The 22,500-nt window shown below is 38.3% G+C and overlaps 1 long non-coding RNA gene across 3 annotated transcripts in view; it reads left to right on the forward strand.

Moving 5' to 3' along the window:
- The window catches only part of LOC119148853, a 77,815-nt gene that overhangs the window by 6,924 nt on the left and 48,391 nt on the right, over nt 1-22,500 (forward strand). Inside the window, exon 3 of one of the 3 annotated variants that reach the window (XR_005104512.1) lies at nt 970-3,947. The exons of the other annotated variants lie outside the window; for them this stretch is intronic. This is a non-coding gene — a long non-coding RNA (uncharacterized LOC119148853). Of the gene's footprint in view, nt 1-969; nt 3,948-22,500 lie in introns of those variants that run through there. 3 annotated transcript variants of the gene reach the window in all.

The raw sequence follows: 22,500 nt of genomic DNA on the forward strand, positions 1-22,500 counted from the left end.
AGAAGAAAGACCCATGCCAAAGCCAGGAAAAGAGTTTAGACAGAGTCTTGTCTTTCCTCATACGTCAGGCACTAGCACACAGAATCTGTGTGGAGCTCATCAGAACAAAAAAGACAGGGAAATGTAACCGTAAATGTGCAAGCAACTAAAATACTAAGATAAATATTTTAAAGCTGGAAATCAGCTTGATTCTGTGTTTAAATGTAAGAGTTTCTGTGCCCTGCCTGACCCATCGCATCCTTCCCACTGGCCAGCAGAAGAGAGCAAGAAGGCAAAATGAGGGTGAAAGAATTACGTAGAGAGAGTAGGATAACTGAAAGGGAGAACAAAGCTGGGGAATAACAACAGAGTAATAAGGAAACAGGAGAGAAGGTTTCAGGGAGTGGTGAGTTTGAAAGAGAGGACTGAGAGGATTAAGAGTAAAAAAGAAGAAAATTCTAATGTCCTAGAAGGTAAGGAAGGAGAACAAAATAAAAAAAATGAATTATAATTACATGACAATACAGGATTTTCCATATTGGATCACACCATTAGTCCATCAAGTTGTGTATCCTGACTGTAGTAGTGGAATGAGGGATTAAAGAAAGATGAACAAAATAATAATGCATCCATCCAACCAAGTAAAGGAGAGAATGATTTTCCTGGCCCTGCAGTAATCAGTTTGCATCCCAAAGCACAAGACAGGGTTAGTATTAGGAAATATTATTAATGATCATAAAATTATATGGGGGTTTTCATTTGTTTTTAAATTAACCCAGTCATTTAACTTGGCTAGATGAGCTCCTGCATCAGTGAATCTCTTTAAGCTGACTGTCCTACTAGTTCCACGAAGTAGCCCTTCTCCTGAAAGTGTGATTGCAAAGAGATCAAGGGATCTGTATGTTATAGTAGGTATCACAACAGAAAGGGGTTTATGTCTATTTCCCTATCACTTCCTGCTCTGACAGTTTCAATTTTCTTTCTTAATAGGTCATCATCAGCTTAAATTTCCATTTTTAAAGATAATAACATCCTCATGCATTCTGCCTGGGTGTTTAGCTTTGCTTTGAGGCCTTCCTGATGATGAGCCCCAGCTTGGGATGGTGTTTTGTAGTTTTCCTTCTAAGAAAACTTCCATCTGCAGAAAAACACAAATAACTAAACGTGTTGATGTGACCTTTTCCAAAATGACTTATCTGCTGGTTCCTGGTGGAGGCTGGAGAATGAAGACAAAACTTGGGACCAAGTGTCCCTAGTCAAGAAGGAAAGCAAGTGGTTTGAAAGCTGCTTTTCTCCATGGTTTAGAAAAGAAAATACCCAGATTTTTCCACCTGGGAAGTATGGATATGAATTTGTTACTGAGCACAGGAAGGTTATAAATATATCCAGACTGGACAGAAGATTATGTGAGCTGCTCAAAATGGAAGATGAAAATGATGTTGCCAAGAGAGCAATTATCTTGCAGCCTGAGAATTCACAAAAGGTGTTACTAGGTAAGAGTATGGCAAACTATTATGTGTCCTTTTCTCTCCAAAACCACTAACTAGGATGATCTTCCGTATGCATTGGTTTCACATCCTTCCTCTGCTATTGGTCATTAAAGAAATGCTTTTTCAGGGATACATGTACTTTTTATTTAACAGTAACATATTGCATTACTACCTAATCAATTTTATCACACTCTATCTATATCACAGAGGCCAACACAGCTTCTTTCCTACCACAGCCTTTTTAGTGAGACCATGAGAGATGAGAGTGCCAATGTCTTTAGAGTGTGCCTGCATTACCATACCAGTGCAAGTGCCCAAACAAATCCCATAAAGTGTGAACATAGTTTCTCCAACTGTCTGAAAATTAATGAATCACAACAAAATGCAAAATCAAAGCCAAAAGTAACCCTTTGCTTGATATTTGCACAGTGTCTCAAGCAAAACCAAAAGAAAGCATATTTTGATTTATATATATATATATATATATATATATATTTTTAATCTGAAGTTTGAAGTGAGCACAGTATCATCAAATTCATTCATGCTGAGTTCTCTCCTCCCATCCTCTGGCTGCCCCCAGTCTGTTTCAGTACTTAGGGTTAGAGGAGCAAACTATGTGAGATAGATTGGATTTGGTTTTATGAAAAAGGCACCTATTACCTTTACTCTCACTTTCTTGGCAGTGGAGGAGCAGTTTCATGTCACAGGCACGGTTTAGTAACTAAAAGATATACAGAGTGAGAAAGAAGGATGGTGTAAGAGATGGAGAAAGACAAGGAAAGAAAGTGAGGGGATTGCACTAAATGTCTCTATAATATTTTAGCAAAATATTCTGGATTCTTAAGTGCTCTGTAGATTTGCTTTTATGAATGAAGAGAGAAAAAAACCACTTATTAATAGTAAAAAGAATAGTTTTGCCAGAAAACATAATTTCTACGTTCCCACTTTAAAGTCGGAGACTCTCCGAACAAACATTTGGTGAACTAGGCCTAATGCTTTTTAATTTCCAGGCTCAAAACAGAAGTGCCTTTTAAGATTTATGGGTTTGGGTGTCTTGTAAAGTGTAAATTACTTTTTTGCTAATATCAAAATGACAGCCTCAGGAGCTTTTTTAAAAGATGGGACTACAGCAAATAATACACAAGCTTCCCAGGCTGTGCTGTCAGGAGGCCTTCATGCCATCTTACAACACCCTTGCTATTTCTGCCCTGACCCTCCTTCAAGCAGGAGCTGACAATCCTGTTAAATCATGTGGTAGGTTAGTGATGTGGGAAAATGTCAGCATGTGATTACAGTAAATCTCCCAACTGTTTCACTTTATGTGACCCATCCAGGATTCAAATTTAGAAGCATGATGTGGTGAAGATGGAGGAGAGATGTGCAGATTACACGTTCCTGGGTTAGCTTGACACGTGAAACAGGGGTTCACTCAAGGGATGTATGTCCCTTCTAGGTTTTCTAGTGGAAACAGAGGGGAAAGGGAAAAGAAACTTCAGTTTGTAGCAAGGACTTCAACGAAATCCACTGGATGAAGCTAGAATAACTAAGAGGAAATCTAGGCTGCCTCAGGTGCCTGTTTGATCAGCAGCTCCCATTTGAAGGGCAACTCCAGAAGCTGCTTGTGATATTGCTGAGGGCTGCCATCACCATCTCTTCCCCAAAAGCATTTCCACCTTGAAAATCCTGATTTCCTGATTTCATCTTAATTCCCATGGTGTATATAAGCAAATCAAAAAATATAGTTCAAGTTCTCTACTGGATTTCACTGAATTTTCTTTGTTAAAAGATTATTTCCTTAGAACACCTTTTCATTACATCATTAATGTGTCAGTTATGGATATATACTTAGTTAATGGCAAGAGCTATCCATGTTGCTGTGAAGACTTTCAGATATTGCTTAGTTTGAATTTCCACATATATTAATTTCAGTCGAACCTTCTCAATCTGTCAAGCTGTGGAATCTGCAGAGCCCTAGAAGTCTGGAAGTATGTGGGGTGGGTCATGGAGGCAGACAGAATCATAGAATCACAGAATCATTTAGGCTGGAAAAGACCTTTGAAGTCATCACGTCCAACCATTAAGCCAGGATGGCCGAGTAAAGCTGGTCTCAGCTAGCAATGACTAAAGGCCAAAACAAAGATTTTGAGCCAACACAGAAGTAGCACGGTAAGCAGACTGGGAGCCTGGGTAGAATGGACAGACAGATGGACACAGCCAGAGCAGCTGTATAGGATGTGGGGACCCACCTTCCCTGTACAATGAAGCCTCTGTACAGTCAGCACAGATAGACTGAGGTGGAGGAATGAAAGGATCATCAGGATGGTGGTGAACACACTGATCACTGAGCAGCTCCTCAGAGAACAGCAATGTGTTTCTTGGTGGGACACAGGTGAAAGAAGCCTTTCCTTATCTCACCCACGCTAAGCTGTATTTGTGTTTGTGCTCCTTTGGCCTTTAGAGAATAAAAGGCGTCTCACATACTGTGCTACCTTCCTTTCCAATTTATGTGTATTTCAAATATTTTTTTAATTCAGTTGCAGGTCTGTTCAGGAAGTGAATAGTGTGTTTTGTTTTTAAATCTAGAAGCTACATGCTATAAAACATAAAATAAAATACAACACCACAGGGAGCCCAGCTGCCACGTAGAAAGTTGATCTCTCTAAAACCCTCTGGCCTGAAAGAAAAAAATGAGTTTAGACATTTTTATGGGATTTCTCCAGCTAAAGCCCACCTTCAAATCCCACTTAACTTAGTATGTTTACATGTGTCAAATTTTCATTACATAATAAACAAAAACATGTGTACAAATGCGAAGAAAGTAAAATCAGATGGCTGGTGGACTGTAGGGAACTGTGATTATTAAATTCCCTGCTGATATCTTTCCAGAATGTCCTGTCCAGCTGCAGATTTTGGCAACCTATAGCCATTTCACCATCCTCAAACAGTTCTTTGTATTTGGCAAAATTACTTTTTCTTCTGCAACAACAAAGACTATATATTTTTTTTTAGAATTGGATAGCTGCAAAAGACATACCATTTCTAAATATCACTGGATTTCACTAAGATATTGTTAATTATCTGTAGCAATGTAGAAGACACTTATCCTTACTGATCTTCCCACTTACAGTAGTATCAAATTAATCAGTATCATAATTATACTGATTCCTTTTCCACAGATTATTATTACTGGAAATGGTCACAAGCATGCAAGACACTTCTGTGAGACTGGATGTGTGGATATGACAAAAACCTCACCAGCCCCAGAGGATGAAGAACACTCAAATGGCCAAGCGATGCACAAAAATGATACCCAGCTCCTGGCATACAAAAACACAACCAGCAGCTGAAGCTTCTTAACTGGGACAACAGGGCGGGGGGGGGGGGGGGGGGGGGGGGGGGGGGAAGGCTAGGGACCCAAGAGGGAGATAAGGGCTTTGGGTAGCAGTCTGGTGTAGGAAGAACTGACCTCATCCTCCAGCTGAGAAAGCTGGTTCTGCACCGGCAGGGTACCAAAAGGTAAAGGAGTGACAAGACTAGGTTTAAAACATCTCAGGCATCAATCATTTCTATTAATGTAGGTCACTGGATAATGTCTTGGCCAACAGGTGTGAAAGCAGCAAATCTTACAAGCCTAAAAATCACCCAGTCAGTACAGATACTATAGAAACAGAGAAACTAAGCTGCTATCAGACTGTCTTACCACAAAGGCCATTGTGGTAGGGACCTTTTCTGAAATAGGGAATTTCAGCATCTCTGTATTTTTGAGAACTTGGTACAAACAATGGGGAAGGTTAACAGCACTGAAGAAATTCCGTGGTTCACATCATCTTCCATCGGATCTCATATTCAGTAACAGGTAAATTGCTGCTGTGCAGTATGCTTGGTTTGCAGCTAAATGCAGAGATTCAGGTAAGACGAGTTATTTGTGAAGTGCTTTAACCATTTCTAAGACTGGAAATACTGGGAGATGCATTTGCCTTTATCCTATGAAATGGAGACCAGAGGCTTTGCTCACATGGTTGCTGTGCAGTCAGGAAAACTTAGTGTTTATTCCCAGTTCTGACCAGATCTTGTCCTCTGGGAAATTTCAAAGGCAGTAAGAATTCAAAATTAAATTTTCCATAATATCTACAACAAGCACTGTCCATCTCTGAGGGTGCCTGTTTGCAATAGGTTGACACAAACACACAGCAACAGCAATGATTTATGTCAAGCTTACAGTAACAGGGTAAAACTTTCCTTGCAATACTTCTTTCCCCTGTCTAAAACCACCGATATGCTGCCAAAATTATCCCAGTACCCAGTGTATGAGATTTTGATGAGCAGACTGTGATGAGGTAAAAGTCAGAGAGTTGGCTAAAAAAGGAAATGTTCTAGAACTCTTTGATCATCTCATCAAGACTCTGGGTAAAGGATAGCTGGTGGAGCTGCATTAACAGGACTGTCAAAATATCTATGACAAAACCATCCTCAAAAGGATATTAACAAAACCAAGCAGTCATTGGTAAAATTGACAACTCTGTCATGGATTAGAAACCAAAAGACAGAAAACAGAGAAAAAATGCATCAAATTTCAGCATCACAGAAAGTTACTGTTTAAGTATCTCAAGTTCCCTGATTGGGCAAATGGTGCTGACAGTCTCAGCAGCGGTATAAAAAAAGAGTTGAATATTATTAGTATAATCAAACAGCAGCTATCATTTTATCACTCCAGATAAATGCCCTGCATTTAGATAAACATGCACATATTTTTTATTCATGTTTACATGTAGGGTAGGATAGACCCCACTTGCTAGCCTCTGCCTGCAGCAATAACTAAGCCATTTCATTTGCATGTAGAGATTTAATTTAGGTTTTGTAAACAAAACTGTAAATTAGAAAGACTGAAAAACACACTGCTATATCTACTGAATGTCCTCGGGGCCTTAAGAAAAAGAGATGATTTCCACAAATATTTTTAAAGAATCTTGTTTTCCTGGAACAGAATAGCACTGTGCACGATTTTACTATACTTAAGGAAAACCCTAAAGCTCTTGTTGCAAGTCCTTCTCGCATAAGGGAAAGGACCTTATAGTCCTTATAGTTCTTACAGGGTTTGATCCTATATGCAGCCAAATGCAGTGGGTTGTAAAGGTGCTCAGTACCAGGCAGGAGCAGGCCTCTAACCCTTTCATTGCTAATAATTACATTTCCTTCAGGACTAGGCTACATCCATAAATTTTTCCAGCAAGAAAACCTAGCAGCCACTCAGGGAGAAACTATAGGACAATTGCAAGGGCCTCAACAGCTTTGAGGCAGCGAGAGTCCTTCACAAAACCAACTGTTCAGGAGCAAATCCCATCACCTCTCCACCTCCCCCTCATCACTGCCTTACACACACTAGCAGCAATCAATTGGCCCCCAGCTGGCAGGCACGTTATTTTTTCTATTTAACAACCTCCAGGGTGGTCTCTTTCACTAATCCCCCAGGCCGTACAACAGAGCTGGAACTGAAGTAGCTTCTGCAGTCAGCTGTTGGGAGGTACATAAAATGGAGCAGCAGTGCCTGTTGGCAACGAGGCATTCCTTTAAGTATTTCCTTCATAGACCCCTCCCAAGCACACCTTTACGGTTCTTACATGTTATGCGTTTGTTGCTTAATCCTTCTAAGATTAGAATGATATCTAAAGGATGGGTCAGGGCACTGAGTATAACCTTTAACTGTAACACGTCTTTACTATTAGGCTCACAAGCGTGTTTAACAGTTGTTTAAAAACTTGCTGCTGAGGATTCTTCCAGGTTAGGATGCCCTAGGATGCCCGTTCCCTGTGGTCCAGCTGAAGTGCTGCCCAAGATGTCCAAAGCAAGTTTAATATTTCAGCACTACAGCAAAAGGAAAAAAAAAAAAAAAGGTTTTGAAGATACAGAGAAGTGTTCCTTTTTGTGATTTCATTCATCTCTAGTTCTTCTACTGAGAACTTCTGATTGTTGTTGCTAAATACCATATATGCACAGTATGTATTTCTAACACTTTTCCTTGCGTGTATATTTATGGGAATTTGTTCCCATGTTATTCTTAGATACCAGGATAGCTTATAACTTCTGTAATGTTAGGGTGTGCTATCTATCCTCCACTGAGTCACAGACAACAAGCCCTGAGCTTGAAAATCTGCTTCTCTAGCTCAAGCCTTAGGGAAGGAAAGCAAGGAGAAAGGCAACAAAATATTATTTTAACTTTGGAAGTTTCTGGTACAAATCAAAGTGGAACATGAAGACAAAAGGCAACATAACGAGTTTTAAATTAACCAATTTGAAATGTCCCAATATGCTGTAAGAAATGTAAGTCCATGAACGCATCCAGTAAGCCCTGCTGTGTGGTGCTGCCTCCATGTGTGGAAGCAGGTTATCAGTACGCGCTCCACATGGGCTGATTTCCTTTGCTGCTCAAATACTGCTGCTACTACTATTTATATAAATACTACACACAGTAAATTCTGTGTGACCACTGCTTCTCATACCTGAATCAACTCATGCAGTTGCAGAGATGGCACATCCCAAGATAGCAGTTTACATGTTGCTGAATATGAGGGCTGATGGAAGACACTGATGGTCTGCGGCCACTTCTCCTAGGCATTTGGTGCGATGGCTTCGGTGTGAGCTACATATATGTGACATGTCAAGCTTCTACATATTCTTGTGAAGTAAAATAAAACTTTACAGATTGGTAAGTGTCCATTCCCTTTCTTCTCTCAATTAATTTGTAACTCCTAGTTTGTGTCTTCTGCTCTCCCTGTGCTTTTTGCTTTTGACTTCTTCACACACACACCCCCGCCCCCGGTTTTTTTTGTTTCTTTTTTTTTTGTCTCAAGATTGTTCTTTTTCTCTTCCTGGGAACTTCTTCTGGTACTCAACTCTTTAGGAAGATGAGAAGGGGGTCTTCAATACTAACCCAAAAGAGAAAACATTGTGATCCTCAGAAGAAGGGTTGCTCTCGTGTCCAGGAACTGCAGGAGCTCACCAGCATGCTCCTTTCCACATGCAAACGAAAGATGTGTTTCCCGCAGACAGGGAAACCTTCTTTACCTCCTCGGAGCTGGCAAGGCTGGAGTCAGCTCAGTGCCCACAGGGGGGTCCCCTTTGGCAGTAACGCCACGCATACCTTCTTCGTCCCACGTAACTGCTGTCTTTATGGGACTTCAGCAAAGGCACAGGACTGACCTTTAAATCCTGGATATCTTCACCAGGCCAGTTTTTCACTGAGTAACTTCAGAACTACCTGACATTAGCAATCAGTAGGTTCAGTGGTAGGTCAGAGACACACCATCCCCAAGCAGAACTCCCACTGATCCTCCACCCTCAGATCTGAAAACAGTGGGCTACATTCTCAGGTGGGTAAGCCAACATAGCGCAGTTACTTTGCAGCATTTTATACACGCTGTGGTCCTGGCCCATTTTTTCAGCTTTATGCCCTAATCACTTGTGTAAGCAGTGTCAGAATTTGGTCCTAGGAATAAATAATATCTTTTGAAAATAGATTGCTGAAAGATGAGGTAGAAATGTTTGAGGTTGGTAAACCTTACAAAAGGATTAAAGTTGGCTAAGCTGATTGGAAGGAAAACCAGTTAAAATCCTGATAGTAACGTAACATCAATGCATAAAACAGAGCGCTCCTAAAATAAAATTAAAATAGGTCAGAAGTTTTCAAATTAATACTTTCATTCAGTCCATCTGCTGGAATAGGTTTTGTGAAATCACTCATCATTTTAATGCCTTTAATTCATCCCATTTAAGAACCAAATATTACATAAATTATTATCAAAGTTTTCTTGTACCATTTATCTTATTTTTAACAACTTAAGAACTATTACCAAATATATACACCACACACATTAAAATGTGCAGAGACCACAGAACATTTAGATTCATACTAATGAGATAATCCACCTGCCTATTTCACTGCACAACAGCTGCACAGATTTAAAAGGGTTCAATTAAACTTTATTCAGTGCATAGATAATTGATCCAATGTGGAGAATGATGTCACTGGTAGGTTAAAAAATATATTTTACCTTTTAAAATAAAATTGCTCCATTAGAAAAACTGGAAATATAAACCTGACACATAAATCATCCTGGAAACTTTGTTTTATAGAGCAACAAAAAGAAGGAAAATGAAATAAAATCACAGCAGATACAACACGCAGATGCCCATTATTTCATTTCCTCTCCAAAAGGGGCAATAGAAATCTAAATGAGACATTGCTGTGTCTCTCCTTCCATATGTGAAGTTCAATTAGTCTTTGGTATTTCACTGTATTTGTTTTTATCTTTTCTGACAGCTTCTATTTTCTTAAAGGTTTTGTCTCCCTACCCTCCACAGCAACGAAACACCACTGTTTTCCTATTTTAATTGCTAACTTTAGATGGCACCAAACTTGTGTAAGATCCTTTTTTAATAAATGCAGAGGAATTAATCTTTAAAGATCTGTCCTGCCTACCATCTGCCTGGGGCACTGTAATGGTTGCTCTGGGAGCCATGGGTGGACCAGAAGGACATACTTGGGCCTCTGCTCCAGGCTACTGAAGACGAAAGCACAGCTTATTGCCAAATACGTATCTCTCCACGTTTATGTCATGGACTGCAAAATACGTTACTTAATTTTTTGATACAACATAGTGTTATTTCCGACATTGCTAGTGGTAGTCACTAATCTATTCCATGTCAAGATGATACAAACATTATTAGAGAGAAAGCAGGACAAAAGATGACAATTATCTATCCACTGAACCATTAACAAAGTTCCCATCCTTATAACATTTTGGTGGCTATCCAGAGTTGGCATTGAAATAATAATTTTACTCTGAGACTGTCAAAGTGATTTACTTCGAAAGGGGCTTCTACAGAGGGAAACTGAGGAAAAGGTGATTTAACCCACATACGCCATCAATAATGGGTTTCTCCATCACAAAGGAAACTTTGAACACCTTTCTTCTCGCTCACTAGCATGTAGTGTGTGATGGAGTTACCTTCTTGCTTTGTTTTGGGCCCTGTATCCTTCTGAGCATGTGAGAGCTGAGCTGGAGATGCAGCTGTTGAATACACTTATCCCACCTGAGGTGTTTTCCAGCAAAGCCAGATGTCTGCAGTTCCCACCTCTGCCAGAGGCAGAAAGTTCTGCATTGCTACTACTGCACCCCAAAGTGATGCGGACTTTGGACCTGGTTTCTTGAGTCACTTGCCCAATATATCTCAGGCAATCAAGGCTGGAAACAAATTTAATCAAACGGGACTAATCGCTGTATCATGATATTCTTTAATTGTTATGGTACAATATGTATCTCTGCTTTCCCCTGTGCCTGTAAAACTTACTATTGGTCTGACTCTAAAGAAGTGAACCAGCATTTAGAAAAGGAGTCCTACAAAATGTGGCATTTGCCTTACAACTCTGTGGAGCTGTGTTAGACCAGATTCTGACACGTGAAATAGGGTAAGCAGTAGTGTCAACTGCATGCCTACACCACGTACAGGGGTGAAGGTACATATAGAGTAAATCACACTCCATAGACTTTAAGTAGACCTCACTGAGATTCCTTGTCTTAGCTATGATTTTGGATTGTTGCTTCACAAAAATTAGTGTAATTAAAGTTACTATAGATATATTTCAGACAGACAGATATACACACATATTAATATACATACACATAGTACAGTTCATTATTCTTGACTGTGAGGGCTTATGACTATTGACACTGTCAATTTTTATCTCATTACTCATCGCTGCTTACTCTGAGTGCTAATAGTATATTTCCACAGAGTTTGTGTGTGCTGCAGTGTAAATTCTGACATTGCTAGTGTCAGTCACTAATCTACCTCATTCAATTCATGTCAAGATGATACATCACAATGCTCAACAACTGTCATCCCTGCTTTAAATACATCTACATTTTTCTCAACTTTACAATTAAATATACATATATATATGTATCTTCGGTTCTGCATCAAGTTCTGCTTTTACAATATGACCACGAAAGTCGACCTAAATATTCTGCAAAGCAATAGGTAGAATGGGTTTTTTGTTGGTTTGGCTTAGTTTAGTTTTTACAAAACACTTCAGAAAACTAAAAGAAAACTGAAAAAAATCCGTTTAAATTTGTTTATAGGTCCATATTTTTTTCCCCCAAACATAAAAACCTTATTTTCTCTCACTCTGTCATGCTTACTAACACTGGTTCGTGGCCTTTCTAAATTGATGTTTAAAAAAAGATTGGTTTACAAATGCTTACAAATATCACAAGTTAACTAGAGTGTTTAAATTAACTAACACCGCTATGGTTTTGAGTATAATTTTAAAGGAATATCTAAATTTGGCATCATTTAATCTTCTCCCTTATCTGGAGTTACTCCGTGTCACAATTTCTGTGCTTTAGTTATTTTTTTCCCTATAGAAAGCCCAAACGACGTTTGTACTTTCTTCTGCTTCACAAATATTACTATATTTTTTGTTGCAGAGCACCTAATGCTGTACTCTATTCTTCCTTTGCCTAAGTTTGTTATTCCATTTGACTTTTCTGTGCTTTCACATACTCTTGCTTCTTTCTCTTGCCCTGATCTGGCTAGTGGTGGTACACAGTGCTGTCTGGGCAGGTGGGTGCATGTCATTGTTTTAGCTGATGTAAATAGGATGCTCTGCTGCTGTACCTGGGCTTCTGCAGCTGGAGCAGGCTGAGCGCTCCTCTGATGGCAAGAACTGGGGACTGGGGTCATGTAAGGACGGTCCTCGTGTCTTTCTGCCTGTCTGCATCAGCCCAGCTGTAAACTGGCTCATGTTTGGATCAACAAGGAAGAAGAACCAGCAGAGGGTCTGTTGGGCTCTCCTTCGTACTGACAGGTGTTAAGGACCGTTGAAAAGGGAAAGACCATAGAGGCGGCTCGCAAGAATAGATAAGGTACTGAACCTATAAAAGTGAAATAACATGGTTGTTACATACATATATATTTCGGGTGAACCCGAGTTCCAGTCAAACTATCTGCACAAAAAATATTCTCAAAAAAAGTGTACTGAGGCTTTTTATTCTTTGCGATTCTGAAAGGCAAATTGATGTAATACAAAAAGCCTGGGAAAATATATTTTTTAACAATTTTTTTGAACTGTGCAAATGTGATGAAATATCTTTTCTCTTTTTTCTTTTTAATTTTTCCCATTCACATTCAGCTGGGGTTTAGTCCTCAGCAGGACTAGAACCTTGAATGTTTTAAATAAATGATATTTTGAAATAGAGAAGCTATAAATAATGGACAATTTAGTGCTGCAGCTGCACAATGTAACTACTATCTCTCATTTTTAACAGCAAAAGAAGTTGCATTGATCTGGACACAAACAGACTTAAGCACATGAAAATCTGTGGTGCACATGAAATGGATATGGTTGAATCTATTCCAATTATTTCATTGATTATGTGCATTTTTTTCTCCAATGTATGAACTTACACATGTATGAGAACTTCAAAGAAATACATTCAGTGCCTAGCAGGATTTTAAAAATAATCTAACCTTTGAAAATCCCATTGGGAGGCTATCTACATTTTTAAATGCCTAAATATCCTTTAAAACTTAGTCCTCTGCAACCGTAATTTTGTTCTCGTATAAGAATGTGCAACATGGTCTTTGAATCTTCCTCCAAATTTGTGTGGCTTTCTGACATTACTTGCTTAATAAAGTCAACATAAGGAGAAAGCAAAGACCAGTTTTGTTTTCATACTGATTTATAGAATGCGTTAAAACATGCATGTTATCTGTGCAAAGGAAGTGCAGAAAAGTTGATGTGCTGGTCCTTCTTTGCTCATTTCACATAAGTGAAAAGACATAATGATAAGAAAGAGCAATGGCTCCTTAGTCCATTGATCTAAGAAGTAAATGCTTATTTACAATGGGCTAAGCAATATCACAGATGGAGTTTTAGGGAGAGTAGCAATTCTGTTCTACTTAGCATAAGAAATAAGTTTTTTTTATATTAATGGAATAATTAAATCCACTAGATCACTAAAAATAGAATGGTTTTACATGCTGTAACTCAGAACTGGATTTAACCCATAAAGCTAATTTAATTTTATGGATGAGCATACACAACACACAAATAATAATCAGGAAATCAAGAAGTCATATTTCCCATGGCAAACATAACTCATCTAGATTGCAGAGATGTAGATTATGTGAATGATTAAAATGTAGCAGTAATAGGAAATACTACCTATGTACATAGAGGTCAAATTTTAATTCCTGTGGGAACCATAGCTTTGAATTTTCTGACATTATGTATTTAAATTTTCAGACATAATGTTGATTTTCATGTTGAACATAATTTAGTTTTTGGAATCACACGTGCCATCCCCTTACTACTCAGTTCACCTTTCAGTAAAGTGTGCTTTTGAAGTAACATGTTTAATACGATAGCTCTAGCATAGCTCTGATTGAGCTGCTGCCTAGGAGTTATACGCACACCACTTGATACCTAAAAATCTGGTCTGCTTTGAGTTAGGACTAGATCATCACTACTTGTTCCTCTCGTGAGCAAACAAACCTAATGACAGTGTTATGGATTCAGGAAAGGTTTCAGATGCAAACGTGGTAGGCTGCACCGCTAAGACATACATATATCCTTTATTTAGGATGACAAAAAACTTAAACATATCTTTCAGTACTGTCTCATACAAACACAGTACATCACTAGCCTGGACACCAAGTTATTTAAAGCTATTATTTAGTACCATAATAGGTAGCAATTTAAATACAAGGCAAAATCATTACATTGTCTTGTTTACTACTGATGTTAATGTCAAGCTGACGTGTAATGCTCCAAAAAAGGCAGCCTATGATTTGTTATCATTAAACTGTCAGTTCTGTCATGTGTTAGGCATAGATTCATACTATACTTCTTTCAGCGTATCACTTTATTTTCTATCAGTCAAAAACTGAAGTGTTTTAATTGTGTGTCTGCTATTTTTCTATTAACTGTTTCGTGCATTTTTTCTCTGGCCTTTTAATTGCAGTTTAATAGTGGTCATTAACACATTAAGGGGTGTTAGAAGAACATTTGAAGTCCTCTTGACTTCTACCAAAGTTGACACTTCAATGCTAGAGTAATTTCAGCTATTCATTTATTTAATAGTGACCTATGCAAATGTGGAACCATGTCATTTTACAAATTGACTGTAATAATTAACTAGAAAGGCAGAGTAAAATGAAACAGGTTATAATTAGAATAAAACTGCTACAGTATTACGTCAGCTAGAATAAAATAATCTCAAATGATTAAATTGGTTTCAATTATTAAGAATCAGTTTAATGTACCCACTGTTCTGATTTTTTACATTTCTCTTTTTTGTGTGCATTAGATGTCACCTCATACAATTTATGCATTTTATTCATCTTGGTAAAACAGGCATTACAAAAGTTTAATTAAGTAGTAAAAGACTTCATATTATTCCGTTGAATTCTAAATTAGTTGCAGAAAGAAATGATAGCGCATAGTACATACCATTCATACACATTTCAATTAGATGCATCTATTGTTAGCTAATATTTCTCTACTCCAGTGTATAGATAGAAGTACTGATATAGAGGAATATGTAGGTGTACACACAGAAATAATGGTGCTGGCTCCTACAGCATGTTTTTAACTTACATGAATATAATTTTCAACTATATTACTTAGATCTTTACCTTCAGGTCACTGCTCATATGGAACTTTAAAATTACATTTTCCTTAAAACCTACACCTTGCTTATTCAGTTGTTCATTTTGCAGATCATGCATATAAATAGGTGTACGTATATGTATGCTTGTAGGTACACACAAGCCTACATGAGACAGACAAATTTGATAATAGGCAGCATATACAAAGCCATATGATGAAGATGAAAACAGAACATTATTTTGATCCCACTTTTTGACATAGTGGTATATTGGCAAGTCAGTTTTCTTTGGCTCTACTTGCTATCTGCTTGCCATTTGTAAACTCAGCTTGCAGCATGCCGTAAATAAGTGTTATACAAATGCACAGTGGGGTGACCAGCTTCTGCTTTAGAACTGTTCCATTTAAGATGCATTGAGTTTCTCCTTTCTACTTCTACAGTTTAAAATTATTGTTAATTACAATTAAATCTTTTTTATTTGAACAAATTGTACTGTATTGCTTGCTGGACTAGTCAAGTACCTTCAAGAATTATGCCTCTGGTCTTTCACATTTTAGTTCAGTACATAGAAGCTTCTTTGTTTGTTTCCAGATGATGGCTCTGGAAAGGAAAATACCCTTAACAAATTCTCAAACAAGAGTAAATGATGTCTCAACAGCCAACACATATCAACTCCAATACTTTTTGTGCCTTCTTTTGTCCACATGAGCAGACCCCAGGAGAGCCAGGCTAAGCTGTTCATGCAAAGGCTGGAGAAAAAGTGTGTCCAGTGAAGTAAATGTATGGAAATGATGGAAATGTGGCTATGGTATTTCAGTGTCTTTACCAAAAAAGAGAGGATTTGTCAGTGTTTGAGCTCCATCTTTACCCCCACATAAAATCACTAGTGACATTCTAGTAATGAATAAAGTGTGGGCACTTGCCAGCGCAGGCAGTTCATACATGTGAATATGTTGTTATAATTTTGGTGTCACAAAGCCATAGTCTGTACTTCTTGCTTCCCTCTTATTCTCATCTGCTGTGAATTCTGTGTGGATCCTTCAGAAAATCCCTGTTCTGCAGTGTGGCTGCAATCTCTGATGCTAAGATTTGTAACTATCTATCAAACCGTAGGATCATTAGCTAAAGTTACTATTTTAAAATATATTTCTCTTTGCTCCTCTGAGGTATGGAATTCCAGCAGGGGCAGTTGTGTCAGTAACTGAGTGCTTGTGTGCTGTATTCATCATGGTTTTGACAGGACTTTTACAGTCTCCCTTAAGCAGTGGTAAACAGTGTTATGTGAAATATGTCAGTGATCTCAGGAGCATTTTTTGTGCAAGCGTCTCTATCAGTAGAAATGCAATGACAGATTATTTTTTTTTTAAGCATTCAAATGTGTAAAACAACCGGTGGTCATGAGACGCTATCATCAGTAGAACACTTTTTGGAAGAAAGAAACCTTACTTGTAAGCTTTGAATTGGTTTCAGCATAACAAGCTTGAAGGAACCAAACACTATTAGCAATGCATACCTCCCGCAGATTTGGGTACCAAATTGAATGTGCCTCATGGCATCTAAAGATCACTGGAAGTCCTGAAGCTCGAGGCAGTTAGCCCCTCCCCAGCTTCCCAGGAGGTTCAGGGAACCTGGGAACCTTTGACCACAGGCCACCAAACAAGCTATTGAAAATCCCAGAGGCTTCCATACTTCTCATGAGGCTAGATGCTGGCACAAGTGAGTTTTCCAGCCTGTGAAGGAGCTTTCCGACCTGCCTGTTGTACCCTTACCTTTCTTAGAGGTCCTATGAACTCACTAAGACCACTTCACATTCCAAATGGAACTAGACTTCTTTTTATTGCATTGTAATTAATGTTGTGCAGTTGTAATAAAATATTTATTATTAACTACATTTTCCAAAGGTAATTAAATTTCTTTCTGTGGAACAAAGACAATCAGTAGATCACAATTAACTGTCTTTCTTTAAAAAAAAAATAAAATAGTATGGCAGATTATGGTAACTCAGTACAAATAACCCATTCCTGTACGTCTTATAGCTGTTACATACAGATAATTTACACAAATAGTTACTTTATCCTGGAGTGATTGCTTTGCAGATCTTGCTGGAATTTTGCTTTTGGAGCCCTTCCTACCACATTTCGGCAAACACCAAATAGGCCAAAGATGGCATAAGTAGGAATTTGAAAAGTGCGTCCTAACTTCTCAAAGAAATACAAGAAAAGTTATACTGATGTGTGTAAACTATGCAATAATGTACATATAAATTTACAAGAAAATAGTTTGAAGAGAATTTGGCACTCTTTGAATAAAAAGAACAGAGAAGACTTGACTGTCGCGTGACTGATGCGCAGCAGGGATGTCCAATGACTCTAGCAGGGAGCTGACAGGCAGAGTGACTGGGTGACATTGCTGTTGAGCCTTTGGAAAATCGTAAGATTTCTTTCAGTCTCCAGTCTACAAAATACCTGCAACCCACTCCTCACCCAAAAAGAAGCACGAAGCAGGCATTGTGTCAGTCTGTCAGGGAAGATTCATCTCACATGACTTTAGTAAACTAAGTTTGGCGTATGATTTAAACTTGTCTAAGCTCCCTTTATAGAATCACAGATTAATATATGTTGGAAGGGACCTCTGGAGGTCCTCTCCTGCTGTTCAGTGTTAGTGGAGAATAAAAGGCAGCTACTCTGAGCCGTAACAGCTAGCTTAGCTTTTAAACAACTACAGAACTTTGTAAGTTATTAATGGGATTTAGTTTAGATAACCTAGCCTCTTCTAAATGACTTAGTTTTAGTTTAACTCTACTATTTCCAACATTCAGCCATAGCGTGGAGTAAAAGGAGCCTACCTATCCTGTTAGCTACACTGAAACTTACCCAGTTCCTGATTTATCATTTCCGTGGCAGAAGGAAGAAGAATGTAAAATTAGTCACATATGTTGGCTCAGCAAATGTGTGTCCCATCATCTAGAACACCTCGGCTGAATAAGCTGCATATGCCGAAGGGAAAGAAATCAAAATAAAGCTCTTTGAGACCAGTTTCTTCCTTTTCTTACTCTAATTAGTCTAAGAGAGAGAAAGTGGGACAAAGAGGTAGCCTATGTAATCCTCCAGCCAGAAGAAAAGAAGCAACAAAACAAGGATCCTGTTAAACGATATTGCTGCTGCAGCTCACCCTTCAGAGCGCTGGCAATCTTCAGCTCACTCCACATGGGTCCACAACTTTCACCCTGACAGAACACCATCAGCCGTTACATCATCTCCTTTTCCCTCAAAGCTTTCCTGCTTTTCCCTCTAGAAAAGTGCCCTCTTTGTGACGTAACCATCTCATCAAACAAAATTGAACCCTCTACTCAAAAAAGTTCTTATTTTATTTAAGCGTATCAGCAAGAAGGAGGATGGAAGAAACATGAAAACAAGAAATATGAAAGAGAACAACCTAGAAATCTTCTTTATTCCACGATGACTCAAACAACTCTTCCTCTAACTTGAGTGTCAGAAATTAATCAATCCTGCTTTGCTTTGTCATTTTTTTTTTTTTCTTTCAGAATCTCTAGGGAGATCTTCCAACTTTACGTATCTGGCAACCATCGTTTTGAATTCTTTGAGCAAGCTACCTTCATTGATCCATCATACTTACATGTCTTTTCATACTTTTTCATACTCTTTCATGGACAACAATAAAGCTAAAAAATCCCCAAACTAGTCTTCCTTTTTCAAAAATCCTATTAAACCCATCTTTAACAGCTACAATGTCTTCCTTATAACAGAGTGACCAAGTTCAACAGCACTGCTTGCTAGACTAAATGGTAGACTGCAGGAGTTGTGGGGAGCTCCCAACTGGGTTATAGGCTGAGGTCTCTACAAACTGAAGAAAGCACACTGGGCATGAGACAGGACCACCTTCCCTTTTCTCCATTTTGCTTGATCTTGTAGTGAGGTAATAGTTGTGCACCTGCAAAAAGCAAGTTGCTGTTGAATGAAAAGGTTCTTCTAAACATGACTTGAAGTGGGTGAGCTTGTATGAGCAGTGCTTAGATTTATAAGACAATTGTGGCATGACAGGAGTTCATGGCATTTATAAGGATGGAAGAATTGGGTTTTCTTCTGGCAAACTTTACCCTCCTTGTGGTTCTTTTTTTCCCCCATAAGTACTTGCCCATTATGTAAAACAATTTGTCTTCAGAAACAGCAATAACATCAGTGACAGGTAGCATCATAGATCATCCCTCTAGTATAAGTTTGGTTGATGAAGTGAAAAAAGTTGTTTGTAGCTACAGTACTGATTGTGGCTGCTAGCTTTTTTCCTTTTGTAATTCCCATTTCTCAACTTAATACGAGATTGATACTAAGCTTTGTCACTGACAGCTTGCCTATTTCAGGGAGATCCACACAAAGAAAATGTGTGAAAAACTGAAATGAGATGGTTCTGTTTGTAGATCATTGTAAGGCAGGAAAATAAAATATGTGCTGAATGTGACTAGGCAGAACTTTAGAAACAAGAATCCCATTATTTCTTTCCTTTTTGCTAAAGGCATATTTGACTTTGCTGTCAATAGCACTTGCAACAGTGAAATAGAAAGGAAATGTGTACCCAAATTGCTAAACTTTGACTACTGGCTCAAAATGTAGGTGGACTTTGGGATATTAATATATTTTTCTGGCAATGTGTATACAACAGAACCGGTTATCACAGTCGTGATGAATGACAGAAATATTCCAAATTTAAACTTGTTTCCAGATTTTACAGCTATTTTTAGCAGAGGTTAAATCCCAGCTATGAGTGTGAGCATCCACAGGCTCAGTCTGGTATCCAATATGACTCCAGATGTGCCCATCTCTCTTTATGATCTTCTTCTGTATTTCTGTCTTCCAGTCTCCTTGATTCTTTTTCTTGATTTGCACATAGTATTAGTCTGCCATTTAACTTTAATTTTTTAAGCTAACTAGAAAGAAAGGGCTGAACAAATATTGGAAACATTTTCTTTGAGTATCCATTTGAATTAAACAGCCAGGTAACATTTGACCATGTTTGTGACCCTTTCATGTTTGCTTTTCATGAATTTTCAAGTGTTTGATCTCTGTTAGGGAATGGATTAGCAAAAAGCAAATTTGTAATTCAAATGCTGGAAACTCCACCAGCACCATTTTAAAATTGTATATTCAGATATTGTATTTGAAATTTAAAATTCACATTGATTTGATTAATGAAGTGAGTTGCAGCCAGATCATGTGCCTCTGAATGCCTGTTATTTCACCTGGGGAGGAAAGTGATAAAGTCTTTTCGACATTCTTTCTACCTAAACTTAATCCTGGGGATTTTTCAATCCTGTTTGTGTCCTGGTATGATTTAGCGCAGCCTCCAGGTTGTTCTAACTTCTATCAGTTGTGAAAACTGCCACCAACACTGCTACCGTGCAGGGGTGGTAAGCAGACCAAACTAAACAGACTGGCATCTGGGAAAAGAAACTCATGTCAGTGAAGAAGGAGATGTATGTCTTAATTATTCGTAATTTTGGGCTGGGGTATACCAGCAATATATTTATTGATTCTAGTAATTCTTACCTAATTAACAAATGTACAGTCAGGAACATAAAAAAGTGACATTTTAAGACTAAATTACTCATTACAAATTATTCACTGAGTTCCAATAGCATAGATAGATGAGACCGCCTGTTCCCTTTCATCTTTGTTGTCTTGCCAACTGTGTGTTGTCACTTGCAGAACATAAAGGATGCGCAAAAAACACATACCTAGTGAAACACAAACACTACAGTCATACTGTGTTCTGTATACATGACTGTTCAGGCAGTAAAACATGTGATATGGATGAACCTCAAAACATTTCTGAAGCTGAGAAGTCTCATAAAATCATGGCTTGTTTAAGACTGGGTTTTCATGCATCTCCTTTTGCCACCCATTCTGCCCCTGGGGCAATCAGTTAGCTGATATCCATGGGGAAAATGGTCTTTCTTACTATGCACAACTTCGCATTAAAACTTCAAAGCTGTTTAAAATACACGAAGAGAAGTTCTAATTTATTCTTTTTTCTTTCAACACTGGCAAAACCTCTCGATCTCCACATTCTTCTATCAAATTCACTACTCGTCCCCTCTTTCCCTCTTCTTTTATTTTCCCTCCCCATGGGTGTGTTTGTTAAAGAACAAACATACTCAGGAGCATATTATCTAGGGACAGTGAAGGATGTCAGAAGGAACTGACCTTCATAAAAGGGCTGTTTTCTGTCCCATATACACTCTCTATTTTTCATATTAATTGCCTTTCCTCTGTCAGTGTTTGTCCCTTTTCTTTCGGAAAAAAAAAAAAAAAAAAAGCAACAGTGATCTCCCTGAAGCATTGACATAATGCTGAGATCAGCATGTCAAGGCTGTCGTGGAAGGAGAGGAGGAAGAGGGGAAGGGGGACATGCAGCATGGTTTGCCCTGGCCCCCTGTTTCAACGGGCTAGAGGATACCCCAGTCAGTTACACTCTGAGTCATCCTAGACCTACTGAGGCATCTCTCCTAGCCCCCAAAGACTGCTCTGGAGTAATTACTGTAATACCACAAGAAAAACTATTTTATAAATCAGAAAACAGAGGGAAATAGATGGTAAGTGAGAAGTTGAGGGCCATATGTGAATTTTTCAGAACTACCAGGAGCAGAAAACATAATCTGAGCAACAAACACCTTTCTGCTCCATCGGTGAGCAGGGAGCTCGTGGTTTGGCATATGCCATTCTTTTTAACTAAGTTTCTGTCCAGTGATACAAGAAAAGGATGGATTAAGACTTTTAAAAATTATTTAGAGCCATTTTAAAAAGTGGACATGAATGTGTTAATACAGAAAGTTTTTCTTTTCTTCAACAGAGTTCCATAAACTACTTGTGTTTGTTTATTACTGTGAAACCATTCCTCAGATTCAGGCAGTTACAAGATTGTTGGCTCAAGCAGGTTGAGTTGATCCAAGATTTTCCTGTTAAAAGCTTAGATAAGCTTGAATCAGCAAATACTGTCCATCATCTTAACACATGGACACAAAGGGAGAAGTTTTAACAAGCACTGGCTGAAGTGGGAAAAGCTAAATGTAATAGATTATCCAGCTGAAAAAACAGACTGGAAATTTACTTTAGAAAACTCACCTTACAGAGTTTCGCCTAATAAACCACATACATATGCTGTACTAAATCTCATTTGATTTCAAAGAATCATCACAGAGACCTATTTTACTCCTATTCCTGATAAAAATTTGGTCCTGCACTAAAACGGTATATACACTAATTATGAACATTGTTTCTTCTGTTTTCCTGGGCTTATCTTTGAACATTGTTTCTTCTGTTTCCCTGGGCTTACCTTTTTATTCTGAA

The sequence above is a fragment of the Falco rusticolus genome, chromosome 5 (genome assembly GCF_015220075.1).
Source record: "Falco rusticolus isolate bFalRus1 chromosome 5, bFalRus1.pri, whole genome shotgun sequence".
Taxonomy (NCBI): Eukaryota; Metazoa; Chordata; class Aves; order Falconiformes; family Falconidae; genus Falco; species Falco rusticolus.